The sequence below is a fragment of the Gopherus evgoodei genome, chromosome 6, assembly GCF_007399415.2.
Source record: "Gopherus evgoodei ecotype Sinaloan lineage chromosome 6, rGopEvg1_v1.p, whole genome shotgun sequence".
Taxonomy (NCBI): Eukaryota; Metazoa; Chordata; order Testudines; family Testudinidae; genus Gopherus; species Gopherus evgoodei.
In genome coordinates this window covers 17,014,174-17,036,623 of record NC_044327.1, presented here as the reverse complement: position 1 = coordinate 17,036,623, position 22,450 = coordinate 17,014,174, and the positions used below count along the sequence as shown (strand labels likewise).

Below are 22,450 nucleotides of genomic sequence, written 5' to 3'. Positions count from 1 at the left end.
TCTCCCAGGGGGGATTCAATGGCCCAGCTATTTGCAGTGGCTGGATCACCCAGGCATGGGACAAAAACCAGACTGTCATTAAAATGACCAAACAGCAATTTGAGATATTTCTATGAACAGTTTGCAAAAACCTGTAAGCTCAAAATAGGGCTCTGAAAGACTATTCACCATTTACAAGTATTTCTATTGCAGTAGTATCGAGAGGACTGAATCCAGTGCTCATGGTTGGTAGTGCTAAGCACTCCAAACAGCAAGAGGCAGCCTGTGCACCAAGAAGCTGACAAATGTAACACAATTAACAAACTAATTTTAAGAAAAAAATCACATCCAGTTTATGGACTGTTCACAAGAGAAAAGAAAATGCTCAGACAATCATAGAATCACAGAATATCAGAGTTGGAAGGGACCTCAGTCCGACCCCCTTCTCAATGTAGGACCAATTCCCAACTAAATCATCCCAGCCAGGGCTTTGTCAAGCCTGACCTTAAAAACCTCTAAGGAAGGAGATTCCACCACCTCCCTACATAACCCATTCTAGTGCCTCACCACCATCCTAGTGAAAAAGTTTTCCTAATATCCAACCTTAACCTCCCCCACTGCAACCTGAGACCATTACTCCTTGTTCTGTCATCTGCTACCATTGAGAACAGTCTAGATCCATCCTCTTTGGAACCCTTTCAGGTAGCTGAAAGCAGCTATCAAATCCCTCCTCATTCTTCTCTTCTGCAGACTAAACAATCCCAGTTCCCTCAGCGTCTCCTCATATGTCATGTGCTCCAGCCCCTCAATCATTTTTGTTGGCCTCCGCTGTACTCTTTCTAATTTTTCCACATCCTTCTTGTAGTGTGGAGCCCAAAACTGTATCAAAAGCTTTGCTAAAGTCAAGGAATAACACATCCACTGCTTTCCCCTCATCCACAGACCCAGTTATCTCATCATAGAAGACAATTAGGTTAGTCAGGAATGACTTGCCCTTGGTGAATCCATGCTGACTGTTCCTGATCACTTTCCTCTCCTCTAAGTGCTTCAGAATTGATTCCTTGAGGACCTGCTCCATGATCTTTCCAGGGACTGAGGTGAGGCTGGCTTCTCCGGAGTCTCCTCCTTCCCATTTTTAAAGATGGGCACTGTGTTAGCCTTTTCTCAGTCATCCGGGACCTCCCTCGATCGCCATGAGCTTTCGAAGGCAAGTAAACTTCCAAACTGATATTTACACAAGCTCAGCTCAAAGATTTTCTAAGCAGCAGAATGCAACTAAGGTGCCTGCTATCTGTTTCACAGCATCCCTCAGAATCCTCAATAGCAACATTGAAACTGACCAAATGTTTTTTAGAGAGACAAGGTGGGTACCATAGTATCTTTTGTTGGACCAACTTCTGGTGTTGCTCAAAAGTTTCTCTTTTTCAACAACAGAAGTTTTACTACCTCATCCTTCTGGTTTCTCTAACATCTTGGGACCAACATGACTACAACACCGCAAACACATTTTTTTTAGCCTCCAAACATGAACTGGTGCAGCATTGTGTTTTCTGTGGCAGCATACAGATCCAGCATTTCTGAAGCTGCTTGGGAAGAGCTCCAAGCATTAGCAAATATAATAGAGCAGTGTGCAGACTTTGAAGACCATTTTATACATCTATACCAGTGTAATACTAATTTTTTTAAATGAAAGCTGAAGATATTCTGACCATTCAAAGAGAGTCTCCTGTTCTCCACTGCTAAATGAGCAAGGGCATTTTGATCTCATTCTTCCCATCCTGAACTTTACATTTGATGGATAAATGAAGAAAGCGCCATCCGTCATATGGAAGTTAAGACATCTGACATTTTTCTTTAACTGAATGCAAGGTTTGCCTGAACAGTAATTGTACAGCCCTGAGCACAATAGGGTCCTTGGTCCATAACTGGGGCTCCTAAGGACTACCATAATACTACAGTTACCAACAAGATCTAGCCTCTTTTTAGATCCCATTGCCAAACATACTGTAACCTGGACACTCTTCATATGTATCCAGAAAGCCTATAAATTACAGCACATCAATACCTTTTAAAGAAGCTCAGAATCAAACTCTTCAGTGTCACTGAACAAGCTTCTCCGAAATTTGCATTCACTGTATGTAAACAATCAAAAACTGGCTAAAGCACAGGAAAAAAGAATAGGGATAAATGGCCAATTCTCATCATAGCAAAAGGGTAACAGCCAGGTGCCTCAAGATTTTGTGATAGGTCCCATATTTTTAATATATTTAATGATCTGGAAAAAGGGTTGAGCAGTGAGGTGGCACAATTTGAGATGACCGTTATTTAGACTAGTGAAGTCCAGAGAAGACTGTGAAGAGCTTAGGAGGGATTTAACCAAGCTAGATGAATGGCTGATGTAATGGTCTATAAAGGTCAGTGTTGATAGATGCGTAATGGAGGGAAAATGTGAACTCTGGAAACTCAGCTTGGGATAGGAACCTGGTCGTCATTGTGGACAGCTGAATGTTGGCTCTTTTAACTGAAGAATCCAGATCTGATTAGGCAAAGAGATTGGACTATTTTGGACACTTTTATTTCCGAAGGCCAGGGCTCAGGCACACTGGGACAGTGTGGGGAGACTGCTGTTGCTTATTTTGTACCTGTTTGGCAGTTAGTGGATTTCAGTCTTCAGTCTGGCAATGCAATGAAGTGCATTTTTCTAAACTGTCTTCTGAGTTCATGTCATTTATCAAATCAAGTACTCTGGGTTTGTCCTTTCAAAATGTATCTTCAAGCTACATAAAGCTTGGTAAAATGTGCTGTTCAGGTCTGAATTTCTGTTACTGAGGAAATAGGCTTCTTAGAGATAACAATCTAGTTGAATACCCTAAGGGAAGGGAAGTAATTGTTTTGTACACAGACAGCACAATCAAGAAAATTCTTTTCTTTAATCAGATATGCTATTGTTTATCTTACTGCATGCATGATGGGATGTTTATATGATTCGGAAGAGACTTTTAAGATAATTTCATGCTAGCACTAACATTTATAGCCTTTTTCTAAGGTGATCTTTGTACTTTCCATGTACCTTAAAGGAACATTGTCAAGGCTTGTAGAGTGGAAATCTGTTCTGATTTGTTTTCTTAATACTAGTTGCTATCTAATTCTTTTCTTGTGGGAGGGTAAATCCCTTACCCAAATGCTTCTGTGAAATATTTTTTTAAAGCAGAGCCGACATTATTTATGAATAATCAGCAATAACAAACCATTGTATGCTTACATGTTGCAGGAAGAATTACATTGGTTTCAAGCATTCAAAGAGTCCTAATAAACAGTAAATATCTAATTCAGAAATCTAGGATGGTATTGAAAAATGATCTGTGTTAGCCTAATTCCACTCCCATTGAAGTCAGTGGGAGCTCTAGCATTGACATCAGTAGGAGCAGTATAAAACCAGTGCTGAATGCTCATGAAAATCCAATTCATAGTGTTGCCTTCTTCTGCAATTCAGGACACTGGCAAGAGTATCTTTACACTTAACGGGTGTAGGATCATGCTCCTCATTTGACCGTGGGAAGCTCCAGAGAGACATGACATAAAGCTACTGGAGGGTGCAACAGCATATGTAATTAATTCAGTGTTGACAAATGCAAAGTAATGCATGTGGTGGAAAGGAATACTTTGAGCTACTCATAATCAACATTGTTTTAAATAAACCATTCTGGAAAAAGGCCTAGGTGTCATCATGCACAGCTCTTTGAAAGCCTCTTCATGTACAGAAGCAGTCAAAACAAACACAAAGTTATATAAAGGAGGGGCTAGAAAGGCATGCTCAAAATACAATGCCATTATAAAAATCAGCTGAATGCCTGCACCTGAAGTAATACTGTATTCAGTTGTGGTCACTCTATCTAAAAAGATACAAATGAAATAGAGGGGTCCAAAGACAGGTAAACAGTAGGGTTGCCAACCTTTCAGGAACTAAAGATTAATCTCTACTTAAAGATTATGTCATGTGAGGAAATCTCCAGGAGTGCATCCAACCAAAATTGGTAACTCTAACGAACGGAATGATTAGACACATGGAAAAGCCTTCTGTATAAGAGAGAGTAAAATGTTGAGGGCTGTTTGAGTTCGTTAAAATACTTGAATTATAGTTCAGATGATATTTCATAATGTTTTCTTCTCATAATACAATGACCTCTTCCCTGTTTCTTCAGAGTGCTCTCCTTACATGAGATTGTTCTGAGAACCTGATTCCTGATCCTGCACACCCTTATTTATATGAGTCGTCCGACTGGCTTTAATGAGCCTATTCCTAGCACTGGCTCCCTGGTTTGTACTACGGTGCTTTGTTGAAGTTAGCAGGTAAATGGCAGATGATTATTTAAAGAACCAATTGAATAACGGCAATAAAGAAGGAACAGTCTATTGTGCCTGTTTTCAGACAAAGCAGTATCCTTGCAGAGTCCGTGAAACTATTTGAATTATATGTGGAGGCTGCACAAAATACAAGTCTCTGCAGTTTGTAGTAAATTTGTTGCTGAATGTATTCAGTCAGAAAAAAGACGCAGTTTTATAGTATTCACAGTATTGCCAGGACAATGCTCTTTCCTTGGTTATCCATAAAGGTCCTATTCAAGAGGTTTGTCTGTTGTCATTTTTGAGCAAAGCTGAGCTGTGAACGCAACTGATGTAAATCAGCCCTCAGTCTGAGATCATCTATTGATTGTCATGTTGTGGAAAAATATTACGGCATGTGAGGGTAAATTTTGTTTAAAAAATAACTAGTGAGAGCTGCTTTTGTAGCAAGAAAGAACAAGTGATGGAATGCAGAAGGGAGAAGAAAGTGAATGGTAAAAATTAAATATAGGGATTAATTAGTGCAGAAATGGTAAATTGGTTGGCACAGAAGATGGTCTCTTCACAGAGCAGTTATACCCTGGGTAATCTGCTTTGCCAAGTACTCTCGTGTCTTGTATATTAAGAAGGTGAATATCTGTACAATGCTTGTGAAAGTGAAAGATTGAAAATCCTTTATATCTGCAGGAAGTTGGAAGCTTCACCAAAGCCCTTTTTAATAATTGTCTCTGAGCCCTGAGAGTGAATGGTATGGAGGCAGCAGGGTTGGTGGAACGGAAGGAGGCTGATCTGATTTTCTTTTTTTAATAACATGCTTTTGACCTTTTACCTTAATTAACTAGAGTTTGAACACACAGAACTTTTATTGAAGGAAGGCCCTCAGTTTAGACTTCAAGGAAACTTTTGAGGGCAAATATCTAGTGCTTTAGTAAGTAAACCAAGTAAAACTGAAGTCACTCTTGAAGGGGGATGTCCCTTACCTCCCTTTCATTCCATCCCATTGTTTCTTTCTGATTTGAGCTCAAAGCCTGTCTTTTAATAAATAAGCATGATGGAATTCAGATTGGGAAAACCAGTAGGAGACCTGAGATGCAATCTGTTTTGGTTCTCAGAAATTCTCCACTTTCACTAGTGGCCACTCAGGAGTTATGTAAGCAAAACTCTATCTGAGGGCTTGGCTACACTGGAGAGCTGCAGCGCTGGTGGTGGCTTTACAGTGCTGCAAGTCACTCACCGTCCACACTTGCAAGGCACATACAGCGCTGTATCTCCCTGGCTACTGCGCTGGCTGTACTTCACCTCGGCCTGGGGAATAACGACTGCAGCGCTAGTGATGCAGCGTTACTCCGCCAGTGTGGCCACCAAAAGCGCTGTTATTGGCCTCCAGAGGTATTCGGAGGTATCCCAGAATGCCTGTTCAGCCACTCTGCTCATCAGTTCAAACTCTGCTGCCTGGGCCTCAGGTGACCCGCCCTTTAAATGCCCCGGGAATTTTAAAAATCCCCTTCCTGTTTGCTCAGCCAGGTGTGGAGTGCAATCAGTGAATCTTTCCAGGTGACCATGCCTCCACGCGGCAAACGAGCCCCAGCATGGAGCAAGGGCAAGTTGCTGGACCTCATCAGTGTTTGGGGGGAGGAAGCTGTGCAGTCCCAGCTGCGCTCCAGCCATAGGAATTACAATATCTATGGGCAGATATCAAGGGCCATGCTAGAAAGGGGCCATGACCGGGACGCGCTGCAGTGCAGGGTTAAAGTGAAGGAGCTGCGGAGTGCCTATTGCAAAGCCCGTGAGGGAAACCGCCGCTCTGGTGCTGCCCCCACGACCTGCCATTTTTACAAAGAGCTGGATGCGATACTTGGGGGTGACCACACCGCCAATTCGAGGACCACGATGGACACTTCAGAGCAGGCGGGGAGAGGAGAAGGAGGAGGAGGAGGGACGGGAGGAGGAAACCGAGAGTGAGGGTACTGGGGTGGGGGGAGACACCCCGGAGTCCCTGGAGGCATGCAGCCAGGAGCTCTTCTCAAGCCAGGAGGAAGGTAGCCAGTCGCAGCAGCCAGTACTTGGTGGAGGACAAAGAGAGGAGCGGGTTCCTGGTAAGTGGCTTTTATTTTCAGGATGGAAATTTTTCGGGAGAGGAGGGAGGGTTAGGGCTGCATGCATGCATGCCTAGAGGTGGAATAGCACGTTGATGTGGTCTATCATTTCTGGTAATCGGCCTCTGTAATCTCTTCAAAAGTTTCAGCCAGAGCGTGGGCAACGCGCTTGCGCAAGTTTATTGGGAGAGCCACTGTGGTCCTTGTCTTAGTCAGGCTAATGTGTCCGCACCACCGTGCCGCGAGGGGTGGGGAGACCATTGCAAGACACAGGCAAGCTGCATATGGGCCAGGGCGGAATCCGCATAGCTGTAGAAGACCCTCTCGCTCTTCCCAGGTTACCCACAGCAGCGAGATATCTTCCAGGATCAACTCCTGTGGAAAATGTTGGGAGAGTGTTCAGTGTAGGTGCGCCCTGCAGCTGTTTGCTTTCCACAACGCACAGAAACCCCAAGGACAGCACAGCCCTGAAGCAATCCATCCCCCTTACTCACCATTTCGGGGCTCCTGTGGGTTATGTGCGCTCTCTTTGGTATGGGAAAATTATGCTATTGTGAAGACTGTAAACTCCTTCACTGTGTGGGAATAACTGTCTGATATAAACAATGCTGCCTCTGTTAAGTGTTGCCTTTTTTGCCTTTCCGCAAGCAGCCTTGAGATCTTGGCTGCCTGTGTTATCAACAGATCAAAGACTCCAAAACCTCCGGAATAAGTCGTGAAAAAACAAAGAAGACCTGCTGCAAGCAGTTATGGATCACTCTGTCACAGAGAATCAAAAAGTGCAGGACTGGAGGGAAAGGGAAAGCAGGATCCTCCAGAAAAACGCAGCGGCCAGGAAGAAAAGCACAAAGCAGCTGATAAGCATCCTGGCACGACAAGCGGACTCTATCCAGGCGCTCGTAGCCATGCAGGCAGAGCACTACCACGCCGCTCCCCGTCCCAGAGCTCTTTCCCTTGTGCCCCAGTGTCAGCTCAAAACCCCCTTCCCCAGCATCCAGGTTCTTACCACCACCCGCTGCCTCCAACGCCTGTACATTCGCCAACCAGCCCTGAGAACTACGACCCTTACCCTCTGCACTCAACCCCCATCACCATGCAGTATAGGCATCCTGAAGTGCAGCAGTCATTGCACAGCACTCCGGACAGGACATATTCAAACCTGTGACTGTACAGTTCCCCACCCCACCCCCCTGCCCTTTTAAGTTCTCAAAATGCTGTGTATCTGTCAGTAAAGTTATTTTCTTTTCAATAAATGAATTCTTGGCTTAGAAAACAGTCTTTATTATTGTCGAAAGTCAAAGATACCTTACCCAGAAAAGAAACAGGTACTGCAGATCAGCTTAGGAAACACAGATTCCTACTAACATTGTAACGACTGCACTTCACTCCCATGCAAGGCACCAAACATTACTGTTGGTTTTCAGCCTCAAATTCCTCCCTCAAGGCATCCCTAATCCTTGTAGCCCTGTGCTGGGCCTCTCTAGTAGCCCTGCTCTCTGGCTGTGCAAATTCAGCCTCCAGGCGTTGAACCTCAGAGGTCCATGCCTGACTGAATCTTTCACCCTTCCCTTCACAAATATTATGGAAGGTACAGCACGCGGATATAACCGTGTGGATGCTGCTTTCCCCCAGTCTAGCTTCCCATACAGAGATTGCCAGCACCCCTTAAACAGCCAAAAGCACACTCCACAGTCATTCGGCACCAGCTCAGCCTGTAGTTGAACCGGTCCTTGCTCCTGCTAAGATTCCCTGTATACGGTTTCATGAGCCAAGGCATTAACGGGTAAGCGGGGTCTCCAAGGATCACAATGGGCATTTCGATGTCTCCTACTGTGAACTTCTGGTCTGGGAAAAAAGTCCCTGCCTGCAGCTTCCTGAACAGGGCACTGTTCCGAAAGATGCGTGCATCATGCACCTTTCCAGGCCAGCCTGTGTTAATGTCAATGAAATGCCCATGGTGATCCACAAGTGCCTGGAGAACCATAGAGAAATACCCCTTCTGATTAACGTACTCAGATGCTAGGTGAGGTGGTGCCAGAATAGGAATATGCGTCCCATCTATCGCCCCTCCACAATTAGGGAAACCCATTTGTGCAAAGCCATCCCCAATGTCCTGCACGTTCCCCAGAGTCACGGTTCTTCTTAGCAGGATGTGATTAATGGCCCTGCAAACTTGCATCAACACGATTCCAACAGTCGACTTTCCCACTCCAAACTGGTTCCCGACCAATTGGTAGCTGTCTGGAGTTGCCAGCTTCCAGATTGCAATAGCCACCCGCTTCTCCACCGGCAGGGCAGCTCTCAATCTCGTGTCCTTGCGCCGCAGGGTGGGGGTGAGCTCCTCACACAGTCTCCTGAAAGTGGCTTTTCTCATCCGAAAGTTCTGCAGCCACTGCTCATCATCCCAGACTTCCATGACGATGTGATCCCACCACTCAGTGCTTGTTTCCCGAGCCCCAAAGCGGCGTTCCACGGTGCTGAGCATTTCCGTGAATGCCAGAAGCAATTTAGTGTCATACGCGTCAGGCGACTCGCTATCATCATCGGACTCCTCCTCACTTTGGATCTTAATAGCTCAACTGCCAAACGTGATGTGCTGGCGAGACTCGTCAGCATACTCCTCAGCAGTTCGGGCTCCATTTCCCACAGAAATCGCGCTGCACAGAAACTGTTGAGAGAGTCAAGATGGCGCCAAAACGTGGACGGAAAAACAAGGATTGCTGGGATGTGAAGCAATGCATCACGGGGCGTTGGGAAAGGAAGCAGAATGACCCGCACCCTCCACCCCCTTCCCACAACCCACAGTGCCAAAATGGGATGAGGTGCTCTGTGGGATAGCTGCCCATAATGCACCACTCCCAACACTGCTACAAATGCTGCAAATGTGGCCATACTGCAGCGCTTGTAGCTGTCAGTGTGGTCACACTCCAGCGCTTTCCCTACACAGCTGTACGAAGACAGCTGTAACTCCCAGTGCTGCACACCTGCAAGTGTAGCCAAACCCTCAGTAGAGACTGATTTTGTTGGAGAAAATGCCACTTACAAGAGAAATTGTCTTTTAAATAAAATGAGCTGAAAAGAGATGCCCAGTTATTTAATACCAAATCAAAAGGGGCAATTGACTATGTTTTAAGAAATAACGGGTTCTTCCCACTATAAGGAGAGGAAGACAGGCCTTTTCACAAAATATGGAACTGGATATTGGTTTGGATTTCAAATTCTGCTGCAAAATTCAGATTATGCAGTCTTGATTAGGATCTGCCTTTAATTTGTCTCTGTAAAGTTAGCTCCTCTGACAGTTCTCAAGACTAGAATAGAGGTACAGCAAAATTCCTCCCATTCCTTGCCAGTATGCCTTAATGACATGGAGGAAACTCCTGTAGAAGTGAGATAGTCGTTCGGTTTCTGTGCCTTTTCAGTCCGTCTTTGACCCCTCTGCTGAGACTTGATAAAGGTTGCCAGTTCCTTAGAACCAGTTATGGCATTGATGCTTTTTTGTGATGTGGATATTTGTCCTCTGGAAAATGGACAGAGACCACTACCAAAGGTGTGTTTTTACTGAATACGTTTATATGAGCTTTCACTGTATAGATTGACTCCTTCCCCTCCTTCTTTTCTTTAAGACACTCTAAAGCCATTTATATTTTTAGGCATATGATATGAACCCAGTTTACACAGTGTATTTTGCCTCAGATGATTTTCTCTCACTGTTTGAGATGTGCTGCTAACAAAGAAAGAAAAAGGAATGTGTGAGAGAGGTGGACATGCTAGTGTGTTGTGAATACTCTGGAGGTCATGGAGTTGTGTGTTAGTGTTCTTCAATATACAACATACAGCTGAGTTCTGTTCCATTACATGTTGCTTTAGGTGAGATGAAGGAGTTGTCTTTCAGTTTTCTGGGACTGCCTGCTCAGACTTTTGACAACTTTTATTAAAACTTCAGGAATTCATTTTCACATTCATCTGTAAAAGCTCAATGGGATAGAATGCACACCTCTGTAGCCAGCTGTTGTTTTTCACCCCTCTCTGTTTACTCCAATAAAAAATTCTTCCAATCAGTAGAATTGAGGGGCAGTTAGGGCTCTGGGATTATGGATACATATTTTATGTGGGAGAACATAGATATTTTTCATTCTGAGAAGTTATGTTAATATTGCATATCTTGTGAGGGTGGTGTTACTTGTGTCATTTGCTGTGGCCAAAACCATGCTGAACAGTTAATAGCTGCCTCTCCCTTTTAGGGAAAGGTGCAGAGCAATGTTGAAACCTAAGAACAACTCCTGTTTCTTCTGTCTTGTGGTTGTATGAAGTAGATTCTTACCTTCCTGGCTATCGAGGGAATTTCTTTTGCGTTACGCACTGTAATTGCAGATTTGCTGCTGTTTAAACTGGTTTAATTACAATACTATAAAAGTTTTCAAATAGTGACTAATAGAGAAATAGTGATGGTTGCCAAAATCCCTTTACCATGTTCACTATAATGAAGTCTGGTAAAGGAGTCAAACTAACAATATTTCCCCTCAGGCCAAAGTTAATTGAATAACACAATTCATAGAATAAAATTCATTCATGCTTGACTGTGCTGAAATACACCAACTCGACTTGGTAGCACTGCACTGTTCTAGGCACATTCTAAATAAAAAAAGAGGTACAGTCCTTGCTCACAGAAGCTCACAAGCTGAAGAGGAGAGGAGAAAGGGGAGCACAGTATAAGCAAAGTGATCCAGTGACTGACCACATCTTGGTAAGGCAGTGTTGTTAATTTAGCCTACTAAACTGTTTATTTCCAATTATCCCTCAAACTTGCCATTGAGAGTCAGCAAGTTTTGTTTAGGGATCATGGCAGAAGTGGGTTTTCAGAAGAGACTTGAATAGACAGTTGAAAGAAATGGGCCTCTTTAGTTAATTACTTCTCTGTTCACTGATCCTGAATTGATACACCACCGTAATGCCATCTTAAACTGGCAAAGCTTCAGTGCAGTATGCCTTTTGCAGCTTTCAAATATATCTACATTGATCTGAAAACCTTTTTCCTCTAAATAGCACATTGCAGATTTCCCTATTTAAAAATACATTGTAGGGATACTTGGTCTTTTAAAAAAAATGTTTATTTAAATTCTTATTCTGAGGTGGCGCTTCATATCATGTCCTGGTAAGCCCTCTCAAATTCAGCTATGAATTTTTTCCTCTTTTGATGAGGGTTGTGGGAGAATAGAATTTTGTAGGAGTTGTCTAAACCAAATATCTGGAATATCAGGTAAAATTACAGAACTTCTGTCATCCATAGAGCTGGCCACAGATATTAATATATAGGAAGTACTAATTTGATTTTTGTTAGACACATAGATGATCAGTGAATGATAAACACAGCTATTTGCTGAAATGAGAATGTAGATAACTGTCTATAAACAAATGTCTCTACACACTGGTTGATACTGGCTTGATAGATTGACACATCCTGGTGTGTTAACAAATAAGACCCAATCCTGCAAACACAAGTGAGTTGTCCCACTGAAGTCGGTGTACTTTGTTAAGTACTTTCATATGTTTTTGCAGGATTGGGACCATGTTTTTTTATTTACTTGAATATTCTTCTTTTAACTGTTATAAATTCTATTTATTCAGTTCTGGACATTTTGATAACTTTGCGAGAGCTTTGATCTTTTCCCACTAACTAAAAAGATTAGTTTCCCATTAAATGTGTGTGTTGTCAGCAAATATTTTCTCTTGCTCAAAAGATCTAAGTAATTTAATGTTGTCTAGTAACTGGTCACATCAATATCTTTGTATATGCATCCCATACTCTTCTCCTATCGCTTTCCCCACCCCCAATTATCGAAACAAAGGCATTATGTATTGTAATCCTTGTAATCGCCTAGCAATTGATGCAGAGTGCAGGAGTTTATCTTAGATTGCAGCTTCAGGCAAAATACATCCTGGAATGAGTAATAGATTAGGGGGGGAGGGGACGGGATAAACAAACATGCATCTTTGGGGTCATAACTGTTTAATCAATTTGAGTTGAGTCAGTGTGCTTAGCTAGGTCATTTGGTAAAGTTTCACGAGTTTAGCTTCTGCAAATTTATTTGTCTTAGTACAGCATGTACTGAACTCAAGGTCAAGATTCAACAATCTGCTCACTGCTACAAAGTAAGACTATGTCTCCTGATAAAACATTACTTTAGATATTGGCATAAAAACTAATTGTGCTTTCACAATTTTAAAAATACTGGTGCAGCCATAAAAACAAAAAAATAGTTTGCCATATTTATGCAGTGGTTTGTTTGAAGTAAACTACTGGAGAAAACTAGAATAGTTTTGCATAGAAAACTAGAATAACCAATGTCTGTTAGACAATTGGCCAAATTTAGACCTGTATCAAGTCACGGTGAAGTTGATAGATTTTCACCTGCATTTGCCACGTTTGACTTTTGGCCTGAAAATAAGACATTGTTTTCAAAGACCTTGTTGCCTTAATAAAAATATTGCCCTTGGTCACTTACAAAAAACAAAATGATGTATTTTTGTTGGTTTGTGGGTAATCACTTAAGCACTTTTTTCAAGAACGGTTTCAATTTGGTGTTCTTGTCTAATAGAAATATTGTTAAATTTCTTATAGCTACTTTAACCTAGTTGTCCATAAACTTGGTGTAACATGGTTTATGTTGTGGTGATGATGAAGGTAGAGGACAACATTTTATGGTTGTGGTTTGAGGTGCTTAAAAATGTTATTAGTGCCTAGCACTACTGTAATATAATAAAACTAAACTAAATTCTGTTTTGTAACAGCGCAGAATTAGATAAATTTTCTCTTTCATATTTACATACTTTATGGTGATGTTTGCTAACATATAACAGCTTCTGCAGTGACCAAATGATGCTACAAAAAAAAAATACAGAAAGCTACCAAGAACCACTGCAACCCTTTCTTCCTTCCTCCACCCCACAAAACAACCACATCTGTACATTTATGTATATAAAATAAATATCTTTAACAAACACACTTTTGAGCATTTTTGTGTTAATATGTATTACACTAGTGCCTAGATGTAATATTAAAACAGTAAAACTGTTAAAGTGAGCAGTGAAATCTTTCTTAGTACTTGCGTGTGCATATATAAAAACACAAACACGAAGCAGTGCATTTAGTTAGTGTGCAATAAAAGTGACACATACTGTTAAATATGGGGAGCAATGTGACTTACTTCTCATGTACTTCTAGTTTTAAAAATTTTGTAAAAGTATGGAGCACAATGGCAAAGAATAATTAGGGTATACACCCAGTTTCAGGTGGGGCACATAGTTGTTGGTATTTCTATTGTGCCTTCCATCCAAGTACCTCAAAGAACTTTCCAAAAAATAATGACATAAGACTCAGAACTCCCTAGTGTAGCAGGTAGTACTATTACCCTCCCCCACACTTTTGGTATGGAGAAAGTGAGCCACAGAGTGGTTAAGGGATATCGTTTCAGCCAATGGGTGCCCACCAGAAGAAGCTGTGCCTGGAAGAAGATGCAGAGGTGAGTTGCTACTATACTGGTCCCCCTGCCTCTCTCCCAGTGAAGAGGCATTTCTCCAGACTCTGTGCCAGAAGCTGTGGAAGGGAGTTCTAGGACAATCCAGGGACATGGGTGCATGTAGGGTGACCAGACATCCTAATTTTATCGGGACTGTCCCGATATTTGCTTGTTTGTCCCAGGTCCCAACTGATGTTCGGTCGGGACACTGAACAAACAAGCAATTTTACCCTCCACTCTGGTGCACAGGCGGAGCCCGGAGGGGCTCATGCCCCCCTCGCCCCGACTCCGCCGCCTCCTTCCCCCATTGGATCCCTGGCCCCGCCTCTTCCCCAAGTAGGCCGCGTTCCTCTTCCCTCCCAGGCTTGCGCTGATCAACTGTATGGTGGTGCAAGTGCTGGCAGGAGGGGGTGGCGCCCAGCACTCACCCTGTGAACTGCTCCAGCTTCTCCAGGAAGGTGAGCACGGCCCGGCAGAGATCCCGCAGCGGCTCCCTCCGCCCGAGCCCCTGGAAGAAGGCAAGGCAGGCCTGGGCCTCCTGCACCGCGCCCATGGCTCATGAAGCAGCCCGGCCCGGGTGGGGAGGGCGGCCGGGAAGTGAGCAAGGCTGCCCCAGGGATCTAGCGCAGCACGTGGGCTTGGCAGCTTCAGGCCAGGACGCGCTCAGCTGTTGTGGACACCACAGAGTTGGGTGGAAATGCGGCTGTGCCGCCTGGCGGTAGCCATCACAAAAAGACTCTGACTTGCAGGCGCGCCAGCCTCCCATCTAGTGCTGCAGGGGTCTAGCTGGGCTGCAAGGAGTTGCCACTGCTCACCCGGCTCAGATCCCCCCGGCCCAGCTCCTACCCGCTGCAGCCACCGTTGGAGAATTCTGTGGGCACAGCTCCATGTCTGGGACCCCGTTTCTGCTCCTCTTTGCACTGCTCGGCTGTGGTCCCCATCATGCCAGTCTCTTGCTGGGCTCCCCTGACACCTGTGGTGCGGTTGGAGAGGTTGGCTGAACTCGACAGTGGTTTTCAACTGGGGTCCCCGGCGGCCCACAGAAGATGCCTCAGGATTCCAAGGGGTCCCGAGGCAAGCTGGTGCGGGGGGGCCTCTGGCGGCATTTTTTTTCCTCCGCGCCCTCGCAGCCCACGTCCCGATATTTCACCTTTGTCATCTGGTTACCCTACATGTCTGCAGATCTATCTATGTGTTGTTGTTCCTTGGAAAGATCTCCCTGCTTGTGGTTGGCATAATTTGCTTGGGGGTGAAGGCCGCTTGTGATGGAATGCAGGCAACACTAATGCTGCTTTTGCCGTGCATACAGTGTCAATGCCTAAATGGGGTGGGGGGACGAGGGTTATGCTTTGGTCTAGAACTTGGCCCAAGGACAAACATTTTTGTCTTGGTGTCCTCCTATTCCCTCCACTTCTTCAATACCTATTTATAACATCCTCTAATGTGTGTAAAATTGTCATATTCATCATGGGAAAATGTTTGTTCTTATAACCAAATGTAGTAAGTTAACTGCCTCCTGCTGAACGAAGAGCAATGATGTTTCCCTTATGTGAACTCTTCTGTCAAACTGCTGTAATGGGGGCTCACTAAAGGAAAAGATTCTTTGTCTCACTTCTGTGATGCCCCTAAACGCTAACCCATGTCAACGCCAATAAAATGTCATCTTCAAGTTACATGTGTGCAGAGAGAAAAACAAAACCGTACACAAAGCTGTTGTTGCCGTTCTTTGAGCCTGCCAGCACATCTTGTTTTGTTTGTGTCTGTTTCTGTATTCTAAAGCTCTGTTGGTAAGGATAGTCTTTTACTGGGGTTTATATTGTTCTGAACAAACTAATGTTTAATAAACAATTGTGTTTAGAGATGCAGGCTGCAGGGGAAGAGTGAGGAGACAGACAGTGGGTACTTCTTGCAGCAGGAGACTGCATAAAATCTGGAATGACTCCTAAATAAGACTTGAAAATGGAACCTGTGTCTCAGATCTGATTTTGTTGTTGTTAACTTGCCCTATTACATGTTTACATGTGTCTTTTTCTTTTTTCCCCTTGACAGTCTCAGGATTTTATCCTGAATGCTTCTGGTACACAAATGGTTATAACTGTCCTTTTTGTAGTCCCGCTTATATTCCACAGCATTATCCATATTCAAAATGGATGAAATCAGGATAATTTTGTTTCAAGGCTATAATGGAACCATGTAATAATAATAATCAGGATCAGCATCTTCTGATACAGATTGGCATCTCACCAATCTAATCCAGAGTCTCTCATGAACTCTCTTCAGTTGCATTTGTCTTTGTTTCTTAAGCCCTTTAGTAAGATGATTTTATGATGTAACCTTTGACATAGTAAGTTACTTTTCATCCCCAGGAAACTTATTCTCCAAAGTAGTCTTTTGTTCCCATAAAAAAAAAAATTATTCTTATATAGCAGGGGTAGGCAACCTATGGCACGTGTGCTGAAGGCAGCGTGCAAGCTGATTTTCAGTGGCACTCACACTGCCCAGGTCCTGATCACCACTCCGGGGGGCTCTGCATTTTAATTTAATTTTAAATGAAGCTTCTTAAACATTTTAAAAACCTTATTTACTTTACATACAACAATAGTTTAGTTATATATTATAGACTTATAGAAAGAGACCTTCTAAAAACGTTAAAATATATGACTGGCATGCAGAACCTTAAATTAGAGTGAATAAATGAAAACTCGGCACAGCACTTCCAAAAGGTTGCCAACCCCTGTTATATAGTATATGTAACCACACACGCAGCCAAACTGCATTACCTAGCTCTCATTTGGGTTCAGTGTTTAAAACTGTAACGTTGCAGCAGATCATCAGAGAATGTGGCATGGTGAAAAGTTACGAATTCCAAAATCCCAGTTTATCCTTTGGCCTAAGGAGTCTGCTTATAACAGCTTCGACTTCTTTCCAATGAAGTAAATGTATACTTAGGGTCTCAAACAAATTAGTTGTGGTTCTCAAACAACTTGCATGGTCCTTTGTCGCATGTACTTCCAACTTCACCTTTACTTCTATACAGAGATCTATTCTTCTACCTTTTAGAAATAACTTAAAAAATGACTATTTTGTTCCTCTTCCTGCTGAGTCTGGGACAGGTGATCCAGAGATTAACGTGATCAAGTGCAACATTTTTTGAGAGAGATGCACTTTATTCATTAGGGATATTTGTGTGTTGTGTAGGTCAGATCTGCACTACAGTGTCAATTATCTTAACTGGTTTTCTTAGCGAACCCAATGCTTGAATTTTTAAAATAAATGAAGCTTTCTAGATGCTGAATACTGTCTTGTGGCCACATAGCATCTGGCAGAGATTAGTCATGTTCATAAAGCAGAAGAAATTCCATAATCTGCAGTTTCATCATTAAATGTATGGCTCCTATGTAGCTCCCCATATATAGTTATCTGTTTGCTGGATATGTTTACTGTAAAGATAACCATGTATATAAACAGTAGGAATAATTAGAGTAATATTTGTATTAAACACCTGCCATTTCATAGTTTGGTTATGATGTGTTTGAATCTGCTCACTAATTCTTGGCACTCTTTCAATGCCTTGTAATACAGCAAGCTGTCAAAACCTCATTAGTAGGAAGCTGCCCTTGTCCTTTTGTGGTTCAGACTTGTTCCTCTTTAATAAACGATTGCATTTTCTGGCACTGTGCCTTTTTCCTATAGTAAATTTGTCTGAGGATCCTATTTTCTGTATTTTCCCCCCAGGGGCTCAGGGCCTGATTCTGTACTCTCACTGATTTTATATCCATGTAACTTCATTGACTTAAATGGAATTATTCCTGATTTTATACTTATGCAAGACCATAATCAACTCCGTGTGTGTGTGTGTGTTTCTACAGCAGTGACTATTGTACATCATCCAGCCAGAGTTGTGGAGTATTTTTAATATGGACATATTAATTTCCAGCTGGAGCACTTTCAAGAATCTAATCATCTATCTGAAGCTTCTCACCGTAATAGTTCTCTTAAGCAGGTCAAGTAGTCAAGCACTGTACAAGCAGGCAGTATTGACTTTCCCCCTACTTAGTTTGTGATCTGACCTTTATAATTTGCCTACACAATGGTTTTCCCGTGTATTTTCAGGTTTTATGTTCTATTATTTTATGTTAAATCTGGAGAGCTCTTAGAAACTGTCTTCACCTTTACTTGGAAAGATTTTAAGATTTTTCTTGTCAACCAGCGTTTTAAAAATGTACCAAATGCCTATATGCTAGAACAGGGGTAGGCAACCTATGGCACGCGTGCCGCCTTCGGCACGTGAGCTGATTTTCAGTGGCACACTGCCTGGGTCCTGGCCACCGGTCCAGGGGGCTCTGCATTTTAATTTAATTTTAAATGAAACTTCTTAAACATTTGAAAAACCTTATTTACTTTACATACAACAATAGTTTGGCTATATATTGTAGACTTATAGAAGGAGACCTTCTAAAAACTTTAAAATGTATTACTGACACGTGAAACCTTAAATTAGAGTGAATAAATGAAAACTCGGCACAGCACTTCTGAAAGGTTGCTGACCCCTGTGCTAGAAGATGATATAAAAAATGAAGGGGTGCGGCTCACAACAGTGTGGTTCTAGGCGAATGCTCCGGTGGGAAACCCACCTATCCGGCCACCACCAGCTGGATTCCAGCCAGGGTTCTATATTTAATACATAAAAATGAGTTACTCAGAATAGTGCAGGTTGCTGTGGCAACACATGATACTAGTGTTGGGCTGTTGGTTTTGGTTAATCTGTGTGTGCATATCTGACTGTGTCAGGGACTTCAGTATTTTAGTGCTGTTCTGACATGTTGTCTACTGGTTTTGGCTGTTAAGTCCTGATGAGCTGCTGAGTCACTACTTCTTCAGTAACTTCTCCTTTACTGCACATGATAGGCTAGTTAAGGAATTCAGATAAGCATTCTATGAAAAATATATTCAGCAGAACTATACATATGTTTGTGTGTGATGTGGTGTTTGTCATATCCTGTTGCCCCTTCTGTTACAGGGATTTTCTGTGGGTGTGTGCTATTTGTGTGTATGTGCATATATACATTAAGAGAAGAGAGAGTTCCATTTGTCAGTGATTTTGGTTAATACGTTGTCCCCGTCACTTTTCAGTATTTTGTACTTTTGTATGAACTTTGATCTGTTGGTTTCTTGTACTTGGTGTCTGCACGTTCTGAAACATGGAGGTATTTTTAACTTCACGTTCATTGAGGTTTGTGGTCACTCTGATCTCTTCAAGAAGCAGATCTTCTCAAAAGCTGTCTTCTGCTCACACAAGCCTCACTCCTGAGGTTGACAATTAAATTGCTCCAGTGAAGCGCAGCCATTGTGGGAGGCCGTGGTCACACAGAAGTAGGCAGTCCCTCCAGTAACTTGTGCTGTTCCCATGGTGGACGTCAAAAGTGAGTTCTGAAACCTGGTATTCAGTGGCAAGACAGTGAAGAAAGTGGAGCACTAGGGCGAGGTTCATTGAATCAGCAGGCTACTTTTTACTTTGATTGGACCAACTTCTCAGCATGTGTAAGCTCGAAAACTTCTCTCTCACCAACAGAAGTTGGTCCCCTAAAAGATATTACCTCACCCACCTTGTCTCTCTTATATACTAGAACCAACACGGCTGCAACAACAATGGACGTTAACTGCAATACTTCTGTGATGGGGTGAACACCACACCCAAGCCCTGAGCAGGTTAATGTGGGCCAGGCGGGGCCAATTAATCTTAGATGCTGCAGGGGAACTAGGGATTGATACGGCCTAGGGCAGATGAAACCTAGCTGGGCTAGGAGCATAAAGCTAGGAAGTGAGAGCAGGAGGGGGGATGCAGGTATGAGGTCTATACTCGTTCCCTAGAGAGAAAGGAGTTGGCCAAGGTCAAGGAGGAAATCCAGGGGGAGAATAAGACCTGGGTCCTGCCTAGACTGGGCAGTCTTACAAGAGGCCTAGAGGGGTGAAGTAGAAACAGGGAGTGGAGAAAGCTCTTGGGTAAACTCAGAGATTGGCAAGGAGAGAGAGGAGGGGTAGAAAGGAGCCCAGGGAAATAACAACAGAGTGTGAGACTAAACAGACTTATATTGCTAGTTATAGGGCCCCAGGGCAGGAATCCAGAGTAGAAAGCAGGCCTGGGTTCCCTACCAGTCACTGAGAGAGTGACGCAGGATGTGGAATTGGAATGGAAGACTGTTTGAAATAGCATATGGACAGCTTGTCCGACGGGACTTTATCTGGACGGATAGGACTATCTAGTGACCTGGTCGGAGGGCAGAGTCATGAAGAGAGAATGGGGCCACAGCCTGAGTAACCGATGGAAGGAGGTGCCAGATGGGGCAAGAGTTAATTCCCAGATCTAGCCACAAGGAGGTGCCCCTACAGGAGTTTTGAATCTCTTCATAACTTCTGATACTTCCCTCAGTTATCGTTACAGAATTCTGTCTGTCGAGAGAACACCACTACTCTGTTTTTCACTAATCTTCATGCTGTATAACCCAGGTTCAACATTTTCAATCTCTCTTCACTTCTCCAAAATGTAATACCAGAGAGCTGTAGTGGTGTCTCACACTTCCTTGTTTTTTAGTGGTATACTACAATGTATTAGTAATATACAATTATTGATAGTACTTAATTTAACTGTTTCATTATTTAAAATATATAGGTAGATATATCTATATACTCTGTTTTTTATATAGGACAAATATCCATGTCAGGTATGAACTGCAAAAGACCTTAAATGCCTCGTACAAATAACCACTGTAACCTATCTTTAAATTACAAGCTAATTTAAATCTAATGTTTGGTCTATCTTGTTGCCTTGAAAACCCATCCCCAGTTTTCATTTTCTAAAAGAAAATTTTGGGAGTGGGAAATGTGCCTTTTGTGTAGAATGAACTCAGTCCTCATAAAATGAGGTTATGTATTTGATTTTCCTAATAGACGGACATACAATTCAAATAAAAAACGGTGCTGGTTAGTTCTTCAGTCTCATATGCAAAGTAAATTTTCAGAATGAGGAAATTGTATGTAGTACCTGTGACTGTAGCATTAGAGTGATTCTTGTTTGCCAAAAAAAACCCCATAAAATAATAATGCAACCCATGTAGAGGCCTGAGGTCTCAGTTTTACTTCTCAGCTCTTAATATTGTGTTTGAACAGCTCGCTGCAAATAAGTCACCAGGTGGTAAAAATTAGCCATATCCTTTTTGATAGCAGTTGCCATTTTCACTTGCAGAGACTTTCTCAGATTCTTTGGTTCTCTTTATGGTCTGCCGCCGCCTCTTTCCTGGCTAGTTCCTGCATATTACTGAGTACTTTCAACTGCCAGTGCAGTGAATGAGAGTTGAGGATTTTATAGGGCCAGTCTCGATTTTGGGGCCTTTTTCTTATATGGGTTCCTATTACCCTCCAACCCCTGTCCTTATTTTTCATATTTGCTGTCTGGTCACCCTAGATACTTGGCATCTTGTGAGTCAAGCCTGTAGCCTCTCTGGTACTGTGCTCAACATTTTAAAGTATCTCTAATGCATCTAGTCAAAGTATCTAGAGTATGTAACAAATGAACAAACTCACACCGCGGGACACACATTCTAGTACAGCCCTCGTTGTATCTGGTGGCACCCTCTGCTGCTTAAGCGGGTGATTCCCAAAAAAGTCTTAAAATACTTGTCTTTACTTAGCTGTTAAACGTAGTTGGTGAAAGAAATAATGCATATATTTGTAGAAGCGATTAAGTATGGCTAAGTGAATAAATAGAAATGTGTGCTCAGCGTATGTTGAGGAATTTTGAATTAACTCCGTAGTTTGTATTTGTTTGGAGAAACCTTAAAACAAATCATTAGTGGTTATATCTGTTTCCATAAAAAACTTTCTCTTTATTTGAGGAGTAATGAGCCAAGATGCATTAAACTTCTAAATAAAATCAAATTAAGATAGCATGTAATTGGTTTTAAGCTGTGTGTGTTGTATCTCTTACTTTTGTACAAGATACCGTGAACATAACCAATTTAAGGATCAATGGATTCAGAATCTTTTTTGTCCCTTGATACTGTCTGGCGGGTATAAGGAGATAGGATTGCCAGGTGTCCGGTTTTCGACCGAAATGCCTGATCAAAAGAGGACCCTAGTGGCTCCAGTCAGCACTGCTGACCGGGCCATTATAAGTCCGGTTGGTACTGGGCTGGCAGGCTCCCAACCTGGCTTCACACAGGTCCCTGCAAGTGGTGATATGTCCCTTGGCTCCTAGTGAAGGGCCAGCCAGGGGGCTCCATGCACTGGCCCTGCCTCGAGCGCCAGGTCCGCAGCTCCCATTGCCTGGGAACCGCAGCTAGTGGGAGCTGCGCTAGCAGCGTCTTTGGGCAAAGGCAGCGTACTAAGCTGCCTGGCTGTGCCTCCGCCTAGGAGCCGAGGGACGTGTCGCCACCTGTGGGGAGTCACCTGAGGTGAGTGGAGCCCATGCCCCCTCCCACACCCAAACTGGCTCCTGGAGCCTGCACCCCCTCCCGC

The 22,450-nt window shown here is 43.0% G+C and overlaps 1 protein-coding gene across 5 annotated transcripts in view; it reads left to right on the top strand.

Moving 5' to 3' along the window:
* LPAR1 (lysophosphatidic acid receptor 1) overlaps nt 1-22,450 on the top strand; it is a 122,677-nt gene that overhangs the window by 14,927 nt on the left and 85,300 nt on the right. The window contains exon 1 of one of the 5 annotated variants that reach the window (XM_030567460.1): nt 9,885-9,966. The exons of the other annotated variants lie outside the window; for them this stretch is intronic. The gene's annotated coding sequence lies outside the window, so the exon portion shown is untranslated. Of the gene's footprint in view, nt 1-9,884; nt 9,967-22,450 lie in introns of those variants that run through there. 5 annotated transcript variants of the gene reach the window in all.